A 16,222-nucleotide genomic window follows, 5' to 3' on the forward strand; every position below is an offset into this window, starting at 1 on the left:
AAGGTTCAATATTGCAATTCCCTAATCCTAGGCACTTTTGTTTGAAAATTCTGAAACTATGACTTATCTGAAGTCATCGAACAAGCTAGTTAGAATACCAGTTTCTACACTTCTCACAGTTCTTGCACTGGAATACACTCCTCCCAACAGAGCAAAATACGTTTTCCCATCTATTTCTTCAATGCTAGAATTCTCAAATGGAAGGCACATACTACTGACAAACAGCATATCAAACCTGCCACAGAAAAAAAAATCTGCCACTTTGTTTTGTAGTCTCAAGTCAATGTAACAGTATAAGCCACTTATCCTTTAATCTTCTTTTCATAGTAGCAGAACACTCAGAAACATATTAACCTGAATTTCTTTTAGCAGGTGCTCAGTAGCAGCAGGCTCCCATTAAACCAGGCTGCCTTTTCTTCATGCTGTAACTGCACTCACACCAAGGACAAGACGGGAGCATCTGTGTTTCAATCCTGAGCGACCTTCCAGAGCAGGAGTGCTAGCAATTACCCGTTACCACTATGAGCACTCCCACTAGGAAGACAGATTAGCATTTTATACGTTGTTTAATTTTGTTTCATAGTGGCAGCTAATGCCTGTTCTTTGCCTGCAGGACTGGAAGCATGAAAGACTATTGTCCTGTGACAGTATTTCACACTTTGATCTTCTATGGCATACTTTATTTTCAACGATCAAGTGCAGCTCTAGAACACAGTACAATAGCCCATTAGGGTGAGGCAGAAAGAAGAATTAGAAAGAGAACGGCTGGTGATAGTTTTACCACAAAACCGAAAATCCAATGGTTCAGAAACTGCTTTCTTTGACTCTGTCTACGTGAGAAAGTTTTCTAACACAACAGAAGCGGAGCAGTAGGTCAGAGCAGCTGGTACTCAGGTGCCTACATCGCCACTGTACAAAGTTTCACTGTTATTTCTGATTACATTTAATCTGTTTTCCTGGATCAAAGCAACCCCCCGCTACGTATGTGGCGTAAAGCTCTCTAGCAGACTGATCCTTGGTTCAGACCTCCATGTTCCCTTTGGGAATTTAAGTCCCCTGGACACGTACCCAGAGCAGAGCTTTTGGCTGCAGTTCTTCTGAGAAGAATCTATTTAGCATCAACAAAAAACAGACAAGAGAAATGTACCACGAGGTGGTAAGTGGGGACAACCAGAGCACTCGTTTCAAAACTTCACTGTTTGTCGTTATCAAAATACTAACACAGAGCCACCTTTCATTTTGGCTATAATGGCATAAGTAAAAATAAAAAAATAGCATGGAAAAAACCAAGTTCAATAATGGGAATAAGTCTGGACTGCAGATGGCGCAGCGCTGTGAAAAGAGGGACCTATGCCTGAGCGCTGTGACGACGGGATGGATTTACTCACATCGCACGGGAAACCTGGGGCCTTCACTTCATTGGAAGGTATGGCTCACTTCTTGTGTCTCTCACGGAGTAGACAGTGACCTCAGATGTTTTTTGTCTGATTTTTTCAGCTGAAAAAGTACTATCTGAGGAGCTGCATACAAAAGTTCAGAAATACATGTCCTCCATCATTTTATGATTAGCAAAGAGATACTTCTATGACCTGGAAGTCTACCCAACTGTTCTAGTCCCCTGAATGTGCTAATGGGAATATTATTTTCCCAGTCTGGGACCCAGCAGCTTTCAACCCTGTTCGTTTTCTAACTTGTTCATTTTTTTCAGTCCAACAAAGTTGTAGTATTTGCTAAGGTCATTCAACCCTGATGGGCTAAGACATTGCGGTATGTAAGAGCTAAATTATTTGGCTGAGTTTTTGAAGTCATTTGTGGTCCTGGGAATTACTAACTGCCAAAATATTTTAAAAGACATGTCCATACAAAAAAGGGTATCTGTCAAAAATATTCTTGTTTGAAAAAGTCCTTTTACCTTCAGAGACACTAAATTATTTCTTTTTAGAAATAATTACAGCAACAAAGTGAACATGGAATTTTTTTTGTTAAAAAAATGGGGTCAATTTGGCCTTTTGTTTGTATACTGAAACTTCCATAAAGACTCCTGTTATCAGATTTTATGAATGGACAAAAGCTTATGTAAGTGGTATTCTTATACACTTACACTCTCAAAAGACTGGCAATGATTCTGCAGGATGGGGACAACGCAATTCCGATGCTACAGTGCCTAACACATCCTTCCATAGACACACACACTTCAACAGAAAATTAGACAGTTTTTAAATCTTTTAAAATTAACCCATAGGTAGCAATATCATTAATGAGGCTATTGGAAGTGCTAATGCGGGATTCCTTTTGAGTGGGACGATGAGATGAATTCCTCACGTGGAAGCCTAGCACAAAGCTTGAGCCTCTGCACTTCTTGAGCTCTAACGTGAGCATTGGAAGCAGGGCAGGTGTTGGCCTTCGGTTGGCTGTGAACACTGGATGAGGAGATTCTGCAAGTCTGGCAGCCACTTCTATTTGGCTCATCAAATAACCTGCAGAAGCCTCAAAAAATATTTTCAGATAGGGCTGAACTGCTCAGATTGACAGTTTTGCCATAGTCAACTCTCCACTTGATACAACACATCTGAGTCATTGTTTATAGGGCATAACCAAATCACTAAGCAAAGGACAATATGGAAAACATAACAGCTTGAAAACCGTTACCACAGAAACACTATATTGAAATTCACACTTCACACTGTAACGTGACCTTCCAAGGAGAACGAGAGAGAGGTGAAATGACAGAGCACCAAACTGTAAAATGCTATGCTACGCTTTGGTTCCAGCTGGGGTTTTCTTGTTCTAAGCTGTCTGGTCTACCCCAAATACTAATAAACATCTATGAGAGCTTAAATGTCTCTAGACATTAAATAATCTGTTTGGTACCTAAATTAGAACTATAAACTGAAATACAGAGATTTAATAATAATTTAAGGCAGACTAACCAGTTCAAAAGTGCAGTCAGGAAGGGCACTGAAAACAGAAGCGTGGAATAAAGTATGCAAGTCTACAAGAAAGCAAACCTACTAATCCAAATCCACAGTTCTGATTCAAACTGGTCCAGTTCCATAGTTCAACATATTCCATGCTGAAGTAGAGCATGCAAAAGCAGGTATTACTTTCTGCAGACATGAGAAAAAAGAGAAGGAACCACACAGCTTGTAACCTCATTTTAAAGGTAAAAATCAGTACATTTAAAAGAAACTTAAAAATATTTTCTTACTCTTTCTATACTAAACTTGCACACTAAATTCATCACAAGAGGCCACCAAGAGAGATGCGGTAGAGCTAGGTAACTTCATTAAAAACATCTGGAACAATGCAAGCCGTTATCAGTGTCCAAAAGGCACTGCTGTGGGAATGGCAGTCTCATTCCTCACCTCAGAAAGATCACTGCATCCCTTGACTGGTTTTTTTCTGTTTTTAATGTTCCTCTGATACTGCAAATGATGGCCACTCCCAGGAAGAGGTAGGAATCAACAACTTGATTCAGGGTGCAAATCCAACCATACCCTCCCCATGTCCTTCAGAAATTGCTCCTAATTCTTACAAAGTAACCGAAAGTCAAAACACAAAAGAAATATGAGATCCAGATCCCTAGCACTGAGTTTGGTTATTATCTTCTCAACTGGAAACAACTATCCCTCCTCTTCTTCACCCTTCCCAGAGCTGCAGGAAGACTTTTTGTTGGAAATCTTCAGGAAAGACAAGATTCAAAGCAACGTGACCAACAGCCAACACATTCCGGATGTGGGGAACATACATACAGTGTAACTAGGATCCTATAAATATCAAAGATAATTTGTGGTGTTTTCAGATACATTTTTGGGCATATTTTTTATTCGGGTCCCTGCTTAGAATGTTTATCTGATAGCGCACCAGGTGCATACTATGGGTCAAGTACTTCCAAGCTATCTTGCCAAAGCAGCAGCTCGTTCCAGCTTTCATTTCACTGCTTTTGTTGTTACTTGTGGCGATAGAAAGTCAGCGGAATGGCATGAGCCATTGCTTAGGAGGCTTCTGGACATCTTCAATTCCGCAGGGGTTCAGAGGACATACATGGAAGGACAAAGGCTATATACAAGCAGCTGGGATCACAAATTCCCACCGAGCTTCCAATTTCCAATACAGTTAACAGACAAACTCGTTTTTCAGAAAGGACCTTGAACTGATAGGTCTGACAGGTCCCAAAGCAGAAGCTGGGCCAAAAAATGTTAGCTTGCCACAAAAATGTCCTCATCTGTGAAGTCTCCCAAAGGAGCGTTTGTTACTTTGTGCAAGCACACACCCTTTGAGAGCAGAATGAACACAAATGTTTATTTTTGGACTCCTGAAAGGGCCGTTAATCCATATCCCTCCCTACTTTTCCATTTCCTGACCAAACATTTTTCTTTCTCCTGAAACACACAGTGGAATGTTCTTACTGAACTAGAAATGTATTTGAAATTTCTTAGAAACTTTCACAGTTCAGAGCAACAATACCAGCTATAGAGTCCATGACGTTTACACGAGGTATTATTCATACTCCTTTCACATCATTTCTATGTCATGTTTAAATATAAGTGAACTTTTTTAATATCATAGGACATTCTCTTCCATCTTCTAACCAGAAGGTTTGAGTACACACTCCTTAGCAGACAGAGTTGGAACCTGGATCTGTGGTTTCTCTCTTCTTCCATCTGGAAGCTCCTTGCAAGCCCCCAGGAATATTTTCCAATACAGATGTAAATTAAGATGGACAAAATTAAAATAAAATTTATGACAAGGGAACATAGGGCTCCTACATTTCCCACCTCAGTTTTTATTTTTATACTTCAAACAGGGAGAAGATGAGCTCCTGCTCAGACAACTATAAAATGCACGACCAGGTACAAAGCCGTTAAGTTCCACTACTTCAGTGGCAGGAGCAGACCAATTCTTGGAAATTATTGTGAGTTCATTTTATTAAATTCTTGTTGAACGTTATTTTTACATGTGTGTAAAATGAAACCCTTAAAGCTGGGAGAGCACTCAGATTACCTAGCCCAAGCTGGGAGGGCACTGAGATTCCCTAGCCGATTTTATCGCGTACTGAGAAGGGCATGCTTTTGATTCTGGAACAGTTCATATACGCAGAACTCCAAATACCATAAAAGAGGTGGCAGCCAGGTGCTGCCACTTCAGACATAAGATAAAACGGACTAAATTCCAGAGCATTTTATCCTTTGGCAGCAGAATAATCACATTTTCAACATAACATATGAGGGTCACAGAGCTGTGTTAGCTATCCAACAAGAAGATTGCTTATCATGACACCACCTTTAATCAGCTCTTAATGTGTACATTCACCATTGCTTTCTGCTGAATAGAACCCAAGTTTTTTATGGCTGCGCAATAGCCCTTCCACTTCACAGAATCACAGAATGGTCGGGGTTGGAAGGGACCTCTGTGGGTCACCCAGTCCAAACCCCCTGCCCAAGCAGGGTCACCCAGAGCAGGCTGCACAGCACCTTGTCCAGGCGGGGCTGGAATATCTCCAGAGAAGGAGACTCCACAGCCTCCCTGGGCAGCCTGGGCCAGGGCTCCGTCACCCTCAGAGGGAAGAAGTTCTTCCTCATGTTCAGACGGAATTTCCTGTGCTTCAGTTTGTGCCCATTGCCCCTTGTCCTGTCGCTGGGCACCACTGAAAAGAGCTTGGCCCCATCCTCCTGACACCCACCCTGCAGATATTTAGAGGCATTTATAAGGTCCCCTCGCAGCCTTCTCTTCTCCAGGCTGAACAAGCCCAGCTCCCTCAGCCTCTCCTCATAGGAGAGATGTTCCAGTCCCCTCACCATCCTCGTAGCCCTGCGTTGGACTCTCTCCAGTAGCTCTTCATCTTTCTTGAACTGGGGAGCCCAGAACTGGACAGATTACTCCAGATGGGGCCTCACCAGGGCAGAGTAGAGGGGAAGGAGAACCTCCCTCAACCTGCTGCCCACACTCCTCTTGATGCACCCCAGGATCCCAGTGGCCTTCTGGGCAGCCAGGGCACACTGCTGGCTCATGGTTAACCTGTCGACCACCAGGACACCCAGGTCCCTCTCCAGAGAGCTGCTCTCCAGCAGGCCCACCCCAAGCCTGTACTGGTGCATGGGGTTGTTCCTCCCCAGGTGCAGGACCCTGCATTTGCCTTTGTCGAACCTCATCAGGTTCCTCTCTGCCCAACCTTCCAGCCTGTCCAGGTCACACTGAATGGCAGCACAGCCTGCTGGTGTGTCTACCACACCTCCCAGTTTGGTGTCATCAGCAGTTACTGATCTCAGTAGCTCCCCACCTGGGATGATGAAAGGTGTAGAAGTCTAATTTTCATCACACCTTTAAACTTTACTTAAGGCCTGGACCTAGGTTTTCTTCTAACTATATCAGTTGAATTCTCCATAATCTGAGTATCTCAAATATTTCACTTCACATAGAAATAGAGACGAACATTCAAAAATCAGTGAGACTTTTGCCCTCTGTGGGCTTAACACAGCATTACTTTCTGACTTTACTGCAGTGGACAAGAAATATCATTGGCCGTTACTCCTCGCCTCGCCTTTCATGAATGTTCAGAGATCAAAGGCACAGCCTGAGCATCACTGGTAACTCCCATCGGACAGAGCAAAGCCTGCTTGGGGATAACAGAATTTGTGCCAGTTAAAGAAAACAACTCTCCTTCAGCAGGTAGTGCCACAACCTTTCCGTTACAATCTCTTTCCATATCGTGTAGGATGACAGCTAGCAACACACACCACCCGCCAGGTTCTGCGGTACCAAGCACCCCACTCTTCGCTTGCGGCTAGAGGCTGAGTATTTACAGAGGAGCGTGAGTGGAAGAAGGGCTTCAGCTTTGTCACAAAGGAAAGGAAAGTTTTCTTGCCCCTTGGCCATGCCATGGGGAAATGTTCCTCGGAAGCAGATCAGAGATATTCTAGGCATTCCTGCACCATCACCGCAGCTGGGTCTGCTCACCCTTGCACAGGCCTTGAACTGAAGATGTGGGGCAGAAGAGAGAACACCACGAGCTGGATTTCTTGATTCTTACAAAGATGGCACTGCAGCGAGCGAGGTTAAGAGAATGTTCAGCATAAACAATCTGAGGAGGAATGCGAAACGCGTGGATGATTATCCTGAAATGGAGACACTGCCCGAGCCATTTTAGGTGCTTTTAGATTTCAAAATAGCGCAGGAGTGTTAAAGTCTAAATCCGAATCTTTCCTGAGACAGGATTGTAGGAGCTAAGCCTCTGCGAGCAAGGGATGCCCTGGTAAAATCTGAGGAGGAGAAAACTCAGGGCCTTATCCAGAACTGAATCTGAAAGAAGGTTTCTATATTTTTCTGTTCCTTATTTTTGCACTGAATTTCAATAGCAGTTGCCTTCCTGAAAAAATCAAAGAAAGATGAGGACAGATGGATCTAAAATAAACACAGAGCTCTTACTTGTTTGTGAAAAGGACACAGATAGCTGAAGGCAGAATCTGTACCTAAATTATTGAAACCTGTAAGTTTTAATTAGTACTGTCACAGGATCCATTTCCAAGCAAAGCAAAAACTCTTGGAGAGTTTGAGGATTGAGACCGATATCCAACCACGTATTCACGCCGCAACAAAGGCAGCAAATGGAGCTCTGCATAACGAAGGATCTCAATGTCCCTACATCAATGTGACGCACTGTCATAGCATCCTGTAAAAAAGCAGCAGCTAATCAATTCGCAGCGAGTATTGAAAGAACTGATTTGGAAAGCTCACAGTAAATGCTTTGGGACAGATCCTCCACCACAAAACTGCTCTTCTGCCGAGAACAGTATTTAAACAAGGAAGCCACCAGCAGGCAGCGAGTTGTCCTGGCCAGCATCCAGCCAGCCAGGGGTCTGAGCTGCAGCAAGCAGAGGGGCAGAAAACAACTACTGCACACTGCATGCCACGTAGCCTGTGAGCCCTGACAAATCACAGCTAGCAGGGTCAAGGCAGAGCAGCCTGAGAGCTGCTATGTTCTCTGCCAAGATTGCCACCAACATAGAGAGCGTATCAGAGTATCACCCAGCTTGGGGAGAAGGACGCAGGAAGCAGGGACAGAGAGAGGGAGCTTGCCAAGACAAACACACGCAGAGGACTGGGGCCTAAGCATGGAGGACAGAGGAGTTCTCTACTAACTCGAGCACTCAGGTGGACCTCTGCAGACAGGGGCCAGCAGCAGCAGAAGGTAGGATACTCAGCATACAGCTTTGCAGACCAGTTGCATCTTCAGCTATTTATCTGACTAAACCAAACCGAACCGCTTCTAGTATCTCACAGTTTGTGTCAGTCGGTTCTCTTTTAACCCCATCCTTAACCACTCCAAGTGTCCGTGGAGGAGAAGGGGGACTGCGTTTTGGCAGAAGCACCGCTGCTCCAAGGAAGATGTAGGTGAAGCTTCCCCTTTGACTTCCACAGCCTGAGAAGGAAGTAGGGTGCAGAATATAGAGCAACTGGCTTGTCCTCTTCTGATGCTGTACTACAGCTGCAGCTAGGAAGGGGCAAAGCTGCACAGATCACTCACAGCTTACAGGACACAGAACAGGGCAGTCATGGGAAACAAATGGAGAGTCAGTGCTTCCTACTACCTCTCCATAATAGTGAAGCCAATCTCAATATTACACTATCAAATATCAGGCCCAGTTCAGTAAATTTATTTTCCATTCATGATCCATTCAAAAAATTCCTCTCAAACCATCATCAACGAGTTGCACACCTCTGATCCAAAAGGCACTTTCCATACAGAACTCATTATGTTCCACGTAGCTTCACAAGATCCCACCACAACTGATTACTAGCCCCAGACTGAGCAGAAAGTCTGTTGCTGCCACTGCTCCCAGTCAACAGCTTTTTTAACAGTAGAAGAAATTTTGCAGGGAAGGATGTCATCCAAGGTCATATGGAACAGCTGACCAGAAGCTGCCCATCCAAATAAAAATGGTGGGACAATTCAACAACTATTTTCAAACTACCTAAAAACTAGGTTTGGATTCAGGCCAGATTTGGTTTGGATGGCCTAGATGATCTGTTTGCAGTCTAAGAGATTCTAAGAATCTGACACTGAAAAATTTAATCACCTGTTTTCTTTGAGAATTTGTTCAGAATTTACTATAAGGAGCTAACCTTACTTGCCAGAAGCAGCCGTTAAAACCAAAATGTTTCAGAAACTGAAGAAATGTCCAGATTTATTTTTGGAGGAGAACCAAGGGACAGAATGAAAAATCAGGAAAGCAGGGTCAGAAATAGAGAAATATGTGGTCTTCTGTTCTGAACATTTTGAACATGTCTTCTGCTAGCCATCATCCAGATATTTGTCAAACCCAGTTCTAGTAGACCATACACCTCTAGAGGCAGGAACTGGTTAGGTGATGCATCTTTCAAACAGAAGCTAGGCAGCAGGAAAATGAAATAGTACTAAGCTCAAAAAGTTAGAGTTCATTAGGAGGCAAGACCATCTCTAGCTTTACCTGAATGTGAGGACTGAATCCTCCTAGCAGCTCTCATGTGAATAATATTAAGGATGGTCTAAGTGCCACATCTGAAATGTGAGCATGGAGTGACATTCTGAAGGTGCAGCTCCAAAACAGGCTTAGTTTCATTGTTATTGGTAAGCACATCTCATTCCTTAGTAGTTTTTCCCTTTTTCATGCACAAGCACTGAAGATATTTCTGAGCCCCACTACTCAAACACGGAGCACTGCAGGAGGGAATAAAACCTTTTAAAATCAACTGGGAAATACACTTATTTTAGTAAGAGAAATTAATAAGCTTTAGAGCCAGGAAGGTCTTGTAAAAGGAAATTAGGATTTGAGATTTGTCACCGTCATCATTGACAGATTTTGTTGATTTCTGTGTCTTTATCTTTAGATGTTGTTTATGGTCTTTTTAGACTCTTCAGTATTCATAAGCAGGACCTTCCTTCCATTCTATCCTTGGCCTTGTTTTTCTGTATATTAGAGCTTTGCACCTGTAACTAACCTGAAAGAAATCTTAGGATACTTTCTTTTCTTTTTAAATCTTTTCCTTCCACTCTTTATAGATTAATTCCTGTCCCTACTAAAAACATAGAATAAACTTCAATAAAGTTGTAGGATTAGCCACAGACACCACAAAATAAACTTCAGATGTCTGAAGAAATTGCTGATAGGTCCTTATTGGAAAGCCAAAACAGAAATGCACAAGACAGACGAGCTAGTAAATCACTGATACCCCAAGTGGCTGTGACGCATTCAGTTCAGTCACGTTGTTCTCACTGTATCAGCCAGTAGCACGTCCAGCTGAATGAGGTGGGAAATTGTCACTAACAAATAGAGACTGTCCAAAGTAAAAAAAAAATGGCGTCGCAAGGATTGCTGGTGAATTAGTATTAGAACTTTTATACATTTGAAACGTTTTGTTGTTTAGGTAGGGGCCACATTTCAATAGCAGCGGGAGGCTTTGTATCAGATCTCCGTCTCTCTTAACAAGCCCCATATATTCACAGACTGTGTTTGTTGGCCTGGTACCCCAGCTAAATTTCAGCCTAGGGAATTATTTCTTAACTATCTGATATGCTCAGAAATGTCTCCCCTAAAATTAGTCCACAACTGTGGATACTTTAAAACAATTGCTCTGTTTCACTATGGAGGTGACTTCACACGGATTTCTTTGTTTGCCAAACAGCCAAACCCACCTTTTGCAAACAGTGGTTAAGAACTTTGCTAGGTGAAATGTGAACGTTTGCCTATCATGCTGCATTGTCTGGGATTATACAGGCCTTGGAACTGGACTGGAGGTAGGGAGAAAGAAAAAAAAAATCTTCGGGTATCTTTTGGCTTGAGGTAAAATGATTGCGTGATGTTTTGCTGCCTCCCCACTGCATCTTGTGTTATATTACACCTGGGATGATGAGCATCTGCAGTCCTGTGACTACAGAACTTGACAACCACTTGAGGCACTGGTAAGGCACACAAATGTGGAAAGGGTGAAGGAAGAAAAAAGCACTTTATATATTATATATACTGGGACCGGTGCTGTTTAACATTTTCTTCAATGACTTAATGAGATCGAGTGCACCCTCAGCAAGTTTGCAGATGACACCAAGCTGAGTGGTGCAGTTGACACACAGGAAAGATGGGATGCCATCCAGAGGGACATCAACAAGCTGGAGAAGTGGGTCTGTGTGAATGTCATGAGGACCAACAAGGCCAAGTGCAAAGTCCTGCACGTGGTTCAAGGTAACCCCTGCTATCAATACAGGCTGGGGGATGAAGGGCTTGAGAGCAGCCCTGCCAAGAAGGACTTGGAGGTACTGGTGGATGAAAAGCTGGATATGAGCCACCAATGTGCACTCACAGCCCAGAAGGCCAACCGTATCCTGGGCTGCATGAAGAGAAGCATGGCCAGCAGGTCGAGGGAGGGGATTCTGCCTGACTACTCTGCTCTGGTGAGACCCCACCTGCAGTCCTGAGTCCAGTTCTGGAGCCCCCAGCACAAGAAGGACATGGACCTGTTGGAGTGGGTCCAAAGGAGGGCCACAAAGATGATCTGAGGGCTGGATCACCTCTCCTGTGAGGACAGGTTGAGAGAGTTGGGATTATTCAGCCTGGAGAAGAGAAGGCTGTGGGGAGAACTTAGAGCAGCCTTTCAGTACTTGAAGGGGCCTATAGGAAAGAGGGGGAAAATATTTTCAGCAGAGCCTGTTGTGATAGGACATAGAGCAATGGCTTCAAACTAAGGGAGGGTAGGTTTAGACTGGATATAAGGAAGAATTTTTTTACCGTGAGGGTGGTGAAACACTGGAACGGGTTGCCCAGAGAGGTAGCAGAGGCCCCATCCCTGGAAACATTCAAGGCCAGGTTGGAATGGGCTCTGAGCAACCTGGTCTAGCTGAAGATGTCCCTGCTCACTGCAGATGGGTTGGGCTAGATGACCTCTAAAGGTCCCTTCCAACCCAAAGCATTCTGTGATTCATTCTATGATTCTGGGATTTCCCAACTGATACATTGGACTGTCATGCAAACCGCCTGCAAAGGTTACAGCAAACAGAAAAGAGCAGTGACACAGCTGTATTGTTCTACCCATTAAATTACATCCACACAGATTCTAAAGGTGCACTCCAGGCCTTTGCTGGCATCAAGCTCTTTTAGTCATTAATTTTCTTAATGCAGCCATGAATTTTAGAATTCAAGAATATGTCATAAGTTCTGTGATACCTTGATTTTTTTTGCAGCTCCATACAGCACTATATATACACACATACATATGCACTTACACTACTCCATGATTACTCAATGAGCGCAGAAGACGTCAATTTGCAAAAGAAATTATCTTAAACACAAAAACAATGTTCTTGATGCAGAAGAATGAGAAATCAAGAGGCTGGAAATACCCTAGGTTCCTTTGGCATGCAAGATGCAGGTTTTACTGTTGGGACAAGATGGGGAAAAAAGCATACCCCATATATCAAAATCCTGCTATGACTGTAAGCACATATGTTAAACCCAAAGTTATTTTGTTCATGAAAAAAAGAGTAGGAAGATCAAAACAAAAACAGCATCTCAGACCTACTCTAAAACTCCATATTCACACACTTTGTTTCTCACATAGATGCACTCTTATTCCCGTCTACTCCAGCAAGCCTCATCTACCCACCTAAGTACTCTCCTCGTCATTGCTACTAGTACATATGCACCAACACATACACTCACGTTCTGTCTCACCCACATATACATATGTAAACCATGGGCTGTCAGTCTGTCACTATGCTTTAGCCATGATACAATGATATTACAACAGCTAGAAGACAGAGAAACATTCACTGAATCTCACAGCAACAGAGTAAAGTCTAGCAAATTGACTGTAGTTATTTGTGTGTTAGAGGGCTCGGGCAGCAATCAGCAGATGCCACACCATTCTTGTTCATCCTCTGTGACCTGATAAATTCAAGGATACTGACAGCACTCACATCCTTCGTCTTCTGCATGAATAGCAAACTTTTCTGGCCGTCAGTGAAGAGTGAACCAGGGCAAAACACACACTTAGAGGAGACCCAAGGCTCTGACTTCCCTTAATCAATGTCCATCTTACTACAGACTGTTTCCATCCGATCCAGCCTTGCTTCAGCCAATGTAGCAAGGGCAGCACTGACAAGGCTCTTCAAAAGTGCAAAAATAGTTCAGGCAAAAGATACCCCCAACTCTGAACTTCATTGCAATCGCTGGGAGTCTAGCTGCAGTAAGCTGGACCTTTGAACTACAGAGAACACGTTTATGGCATTCATCTAAAGCCAGCTTGTTTTTCTTTTTTAAATTCACTAGTAGGAAATTTACAAGCAAAATGACACCTATAGAGAAAAGTGCTGTATCGAGAAAATACGATGTTTGGGGGAAAACAATCAAGCATTACAATTGTTGGTATGTCGTCTTTGTAGACTATAGATCAAGCAGAGCAAAGAGTTATCATCCGTAGCTATTTGTGCTTCATGTAATAATGCCTTAATGATTCAATTAGCATCGATTCTTCAGCTGGAACAATATTTTCTGACTGATCTGGTAATTTAGTTCTCACTGTTGATTGATACAATTCCTGTGAGTAATAAAGCAGTTTGAAAGAAATTTATTTAATAATTCACAAATTGCTTTAAAGAAGATTTTTATTGCCTCTGCCACTACTGATCCCTAAGACTTCAGAAAGTAAGGTATTCTTTTCAACAGTTTGGCATCTGTAATGGTGAGTCTTTCTTTTAAGAAGCCTTTTTCCCCACATTGCATGGCTGTGATAACTCCATCTCAGAATACCTACCACCCTTTACGTGGAGAAGATTAAGACAAGGATGGGTAATCTGAAGATGAATGTGTACTGCATGTCACATGCACAGAGCACGTAGAAACAACACAGACAACTTCTACAAAGTCAATACATAAAATCTGGTTTTGAATCTCAGCCAAAAATCTCATTAGCTACCAGGAAATACCTTAATATTAAGCATAATCCGATATTAGAGCAGATCTCCACAGAGAAAGTTAAAACTGTTACTGAAGGTGGTCACAGAGAGATACTTAAGCTGTATGACATAGGGAAATTTCTTCTGGTATGGAAATGGTAGTCTATAAATGAATTGTAACATCCTCCTAAGTGTTTTGGGGAAAAAAGTCTGCTTCAGAACTTCTGCAGCACAGACTTACCCAGCAACAGCTTCATGGTCTTCATGATGCTTCCTGAAGCAGTAGCAAAAAAATGCACATGGAAAACATCAGCCTTTCAAAACAGCATCCTCCCCGTGATTTGTGTTTGTCCATGCTCTACAGTGCCTCACAAATTTACACACTGATAAGTAGATCCTGTCCAAATGAAGTGCTCTTTTAATGGGTTTGTATGTGTGTGTCTGTGCGTGTATTTATACACGCTTCTTATCTCATGATGGCTCCCTAGGCAAAATACCTCGTTCTGCTTTATTAATTGGCTAGTATTTTCTAGGGAAAGCAAACAGTTCTGAAACACACAGATTTTTCTTTAAGTCATATTGTTTGACATTTCTTTTTAACTCAGTGGGGACCAATCCAACTGAAAAGACAACGTGAGAAAAAAAACAACAACATTTAGCAAACACAAAAAACCAAATCAGAGAAGCCTACGTGAAACTCTGAGTAGGATGCACCCTCACTGGGATACAGCAACTTCCCTGATAATTTCTGTCTTTCCAGGAGGATGAACAGCTCTATGTTTAAAACACAGCACAGAGAGACTTAAGACATCAGTTCTCTTGCTCGCTCTTTATAAGCTTGTTACCTGACCTTCAAGAAGAAAGGTTTTAGTTTGAAACTTCACTGAAGTTACCTGAACATACACATCTCAGCCTTTTGCAAACACACATGTTCAACAGCTGACTGCTTTGCTATGAGATAGTGCTTTCACAATTAGGGGGTGAAATTCAGAGCCTTAATTTGCCTTTGCTTCCATGTCCTCTCTCGCTCCTGCATAACACTGAGATAAAGACTCCTATCCAGTTGTAGTTCACAGGCATGTTGCGAGGCTCCATTCATTCATACAATATTCATAAAGCTTTCCGAGATCCCTAATAAAAGATGTTACATAGCTACAAATTATTATTTAATAATGTAAAATTGAAACATGGCATGTAGAATGCAAATGAGAGTGAGATACAGTGGGTTTGCTCTGACAGACTGAGGTTGTCTCCTTCAGCTGGGTGTCGACCAGCATGCAAACACGAACACAACGAAGCTGTGTCTAATCACTCTGCTAAAAAACCCCTGCTACCACACAGTTCTCAAGAGCAGCACAACTTCTTTCAAAGAAGATTGTACATATGGCAATTATGCTATCAAAAAGGAAAACAACACTATCTACTGTAGCTCTTTTTTGTCCCTCCTCCTGTCAGCTAAGGAATTCACACAGTTATGTTCTCCCTCCTTTAGTTTTAATTGATATTATTAATGCATCTAGGTCGTTTAAAAAAAATATTTCTAGGCCAGGTGAACAGAAGGTGACACAGAATTGGCTGCTACACACGTGTTTTGAAGTAAAGTACAGAATACAATAAACGTCGAACCTTGTCTGCTCTTTCCTCATCCTGCTTCTGTACCTGCTACAGTAACCGCTATTTATATACAGCTATTTAACATGTATTTATATACACTATTTTTATATATATAACCACTATTTATATATAGCCTTTATTCAGTCTTGCCCTGTCTGATGCAGCGTCCTGTGAACCCAGGAGGTCCTCGCTTTCCTGTCCTTCCTTAACTACAGCTACCAACGCTGGCCCATCCCAAACATTTTCCCTCTTCCTACGCAATGCCTCCACAGAGCAGAACTGCTCTTCACCGCTCAGTTTTTCCCTCCTGCATATCTTTCAGGCGCCCTCAAACCTTTCTCCTTCCCTCTACTTGAATCTAGAAAAGAATCAAAAGCATTGGAGTACACGCTCACAGATTCACTTTCAGCTCCATCGGACTGGCTGAAACGCAAGTTAAACTGCCTGCCCTCCACGCTTGCCAAGGCAGAAATCCCCACAAATCCCACAAAAAAAGCCTTTATAGCTGCAGTGGTGATGTGCACTTCGGTGCATCAATCACACCATGCAGGCATGACATCGGTGAGGCAGATCCTCCTTCAGCCCTCCATACTGAAATGTTCCAGGTGAAAACATACCCAGAAGAGCCGTTATCTCAAACAGACATCAACTTAGACCTTGACTGTTTAAAAGACCACGAATTAA

At 42.7% G+C, this 16,222-nt stretch overlaps 1 protein-coding gene across 27 annotated transcripts in view; it reads right to left on the bottom strand.

Moving 5' to 3' along the window:
* The window catches only part of CACNA1C (calcium voltage-gated channel subunit alpha1 C), a 434,777-nt gene that overhangs the window by 321,822 nt on the left and 96,733 nt on the right, over positions 1-16,222 (bottom strand). The window lies entirely within an intron of this gene.

This window comes from Opisthocomus hoazin, chromosome 8 (genome assembly GCF_030867145.1).
Source record: "Opisthocomus hoazin isolate bOpiHoa1 chromosome 8, bOpiHoa1.hap1, whole genome shotgun sequence".
Lineage (NCBI taxonomy): Eukaryota > Metazoa > Chordata > Aves > Opisthocomiformes > Opisthocomidae > Opisthocomus > Opisthocomus hoazin.